The sequence below is a fragment of the Sorex araneus genome, chromosome 8 (genome assembly GCF_027595985.1).
Source record: "Sorex araneus isolate mSorAra2 chromosome 8, mSorAra2.pri, whole genome shotgun sequence".
NCBI lineage: Eukaryota > Metazoa > Chordata > Mammalia > Eulipotyphla > Soricidae > Sorex > Sorex araneus.
This window is the reverse complement of record NC_073309.1, coordinates 53,462,290-53,465,620: the sequence shown is the minus strand read 5'-3', so window position 1 is coordinate 53,465,620 and position 3,331 is coordinate 53,462,290.

The following is a 3,331-nucleotide window of genomic DNA, read 5'->3' as shown; positions in this document are numbered from 1 at the left end:
TCCAATAAAATGATCTGTAGAAACAACTGAAAGTATTAACCAAAATTCAGGGCAATGAGTGAAAGGGCTGGAAGAAATCCATGCACATCGGGCTCAATCCTTGGCCCTGCAAGGTCCCCTGAGCATCTCTAGGAGCAATTCCCAAGCAGGAGTAATCCCCATACTTGTCAGGGTCTGCTCCCCCACCCCCAAATGACAAAAATGGGAAAGGAAGTACCAGGACGTCAAGAGATAGTACAGTGTGCCTGCCACTTGCCCTGCATGTACCTGACCTGGGTTCAATCTCCAGCACCACATACAGTTCCCAAACAACACCAGGAGTGACCTCTGAGCACAGAGCCAGGAGTAAGCTCTGAGCACAGCCCAAAATCAAAAACAGACGGGGCTGGAGCAATAGTACAGCCCCAATAGTACTGTGATGTGGATGAGGATGGGAGTGGGGAGCACTGAGTGGGGAAGATTCCCTCTCCCGTTTCTCCTACCCCCCACAGGGTGATTCTGGGGGCCTCTGACCTGTGGGGGCATCTGCAGGGTATTGTTTCTTGTGGTTGGGGTGAGGTTTCATATAAACTATCATCAAGGCATTTACACTACAGTCTGCAACGACCTGAGTGGGTCAGGGACACTGTTATACCCAGGATTACGGATTGTCAAGGGAAGAGACGGACAGAGGCACACACAAGTCAATGCAAAGGCAAAAGGCGTTCTATTCCAGTTAACTGGGGTCAACTATCCACAGAGTGGTCAACTATCAACTAACCACAGAGTGGTCTCTTGATAGCGAACCCGACTCCGAGTAGCAAGCAGTTTATATAGGTCTCAAAGTTAGGCAAGCACTATGATAACAGCGGTCAGGCAACAGTGGATAGTCAACAGTTAAACAATAGTTTCCAGTAACAGTTTATGGTACATAAGCTACTCATTCTTTAAGATTAACAAAAGACAATTTCTGGGGCATTTTGGTTGATTGAGCCGACTTGCTGGGCCCAGGAACTTTCCCAGATTGGCTTCTTACACACTGTTTCATTGCTGGGAAACTGAGGCTGTTTCAGTTTCAGAAACTGAGCCTGAGGCCAGCTGATTTTGCTGATTTCTGTCACCTGTCATGGTGTCGGTTATGCCCTGGGATGCTGGGAATCAAACCTGGGTCAGCGACATGCAAGGAAAATGCCCTACCCGCTGTGCTATCAAGGGTTCCTCAGATTGTTAACCTCATCATTAGGTTGTTAGGAGGAAAGAATGGGCTGACCAGAGCAGTGACTGAGTGCTGAAGTGATAGCACAGAGATTAAAGCACTTGCTTTACACACGGCTGACCTAGGTTCAACCCCCAGCATCCAATATGGTTCTCCAAGCATCACCAGGCATAATTCCTGAGTGCAGGTTTAGAAGTAAGCCCTGAGCATTGCCGGATGTTGCTCAAATTAATTTTTTTAAAAAAAGAATAGTGACTGGGTCTGACTCAGGTTCTCAGAGCCCCAGAGTGAGCAAAGACCCAGGACACAGAAATGCACAAAAACAGAGGTTGCATTTGCTCCAAGATTCACTCTCAAGTGGATATAGCCAAAATGAGCAGGAGCGATAAATAGCCCAGTGGGTCGGGTGTTAGTCTTGCCAGTGGCCAACCAGGCTCTAATCCCCAGCACCTCATAAGGCTCCCCAATCCCACCAGGAGTGATTCCTGAGCACAAAGCCTGGAGTACACTTTCAGCACCACTGGGTGTGGCCCAAACACCAAAAAAATGTTTAAATGGTGAAAAATAAAAAGTTAAATATGAGTACAGCAGAGAGGGCACTCATCTTATATGCGGTTGACCCAAATTCAATCCCTGGAACCCCATATGTTCTCCCCGGCCCTCTAGGAGTGATCCCTGAGCTCAGAGTCAGGAGTAAACATTGAGCACCATCAGGTGTAATTAAAAAGAACAAACAAAAAGAATAAAAATAAAAAAGAACAGACAGGGACTGGAGCGATAGCACAGTGGGGAGGGCGTTTGCCTTGCACATGGCTGACCCGGGTTCGATTCCCAGCATCCCATATGGTCCCCTGAGCATTGCCAGGAGTGATTCCTGAGTGCAGAGCCAGGAGTAACCCTGAGCACCGCCGGGTGTTGACCCAAAAGCAAAATAAATAAATAAATTTTTTTAAAAAGAACAGACAAAACAAATTATTCTTGGGGTTTTTTTTCTTCTTGGGTTTTTTTTTTCTTCTTGGGTTACACCCAGCGATTACAGGGGTTCCTCCTGGCTCATGAACTCAGGAATTACTCCTGGCGTTGCTCAGGGGACCATATGGGATGCTGGGAATTGAACCCGAGTCAGCTGTGTGCAAGGCAAACGCCCTACCCTCTGTGCTATCGCTCCAGTTCCACTCTTGGGTTTTAAGTCAGGTTCCTGACATACAGCAAAGGCAGGGACATGGGTCTCACTTGATTTGACTGAAAGATCCAAGAGAACATGCGGAATCCTCATGCTTTACAGTGGGTGATGACAGCATCTAGTCTATGGAGCTTCCAGGAACCCCCAGCTGTGGTTTCTGAGGTTTGATACCGCTGATGCGCAGGACCCCGGGTCCTGAGACTTACAGGAGGAAGGAGCTGGAATTTGGGAGAATGATGGTCCTAGCCTGGAAGCGCAGCTGGTACGGGCTCTCTGGAACTTGGGGGCCCTAGGGGAACACTGCAGGGAGGACTCTCTGCAACCCTGGCATTGGGAACGATGCAGGGACCCACGCTGGATTTTTAGTGTTAGGGAACTGCCTGTGGAAACTCTGTGCTTCACCCTCAAACTGGGGTGCCACCATGGGGCTAACGAGAGTCCCAAGACTGGATTATAGTAGGAGCTGTTGATTTGGAAAACTATATATCTCAATTGCAGGGATTGGGGGAAGAGTCAAATAATTGGGGTATCTTGAGAGCTCTGGGCTTTTACTTTAAAGGGCAGTTGGAAGCACCAAGGATGACTCCCAAGATGCCAGCAGAAGGAAGGGAGAGTATTTAAAGGTACATGGGCTCTTGGGAGTCAGGCATGGGAGTCCTGGTCTTCTCTGTTCTCCTCTGTGGCTCCACTCACTGCCATCCCCCACCTTCTCTGGCAGGCTCTGTCCCCAAGGAGGGTGCCAGGAGCTACTTGGACCAGCCAAGTCACAGATACAATCTCCTGCCCCACAGGGCAGAGCAAGGAAGGAGGGTCAGTTCAGAGCTGGGGCCAGGAAACATCTGAATGCCAGCAAGGCAGGGGCGGGCCCTGGGAGGGGGGGTGAAGGGATCTTAAAGCCTCGGGGAGAGTTCAAGCTTGCCACCTGCTTGACCCATACGGACACCTCTGCCACC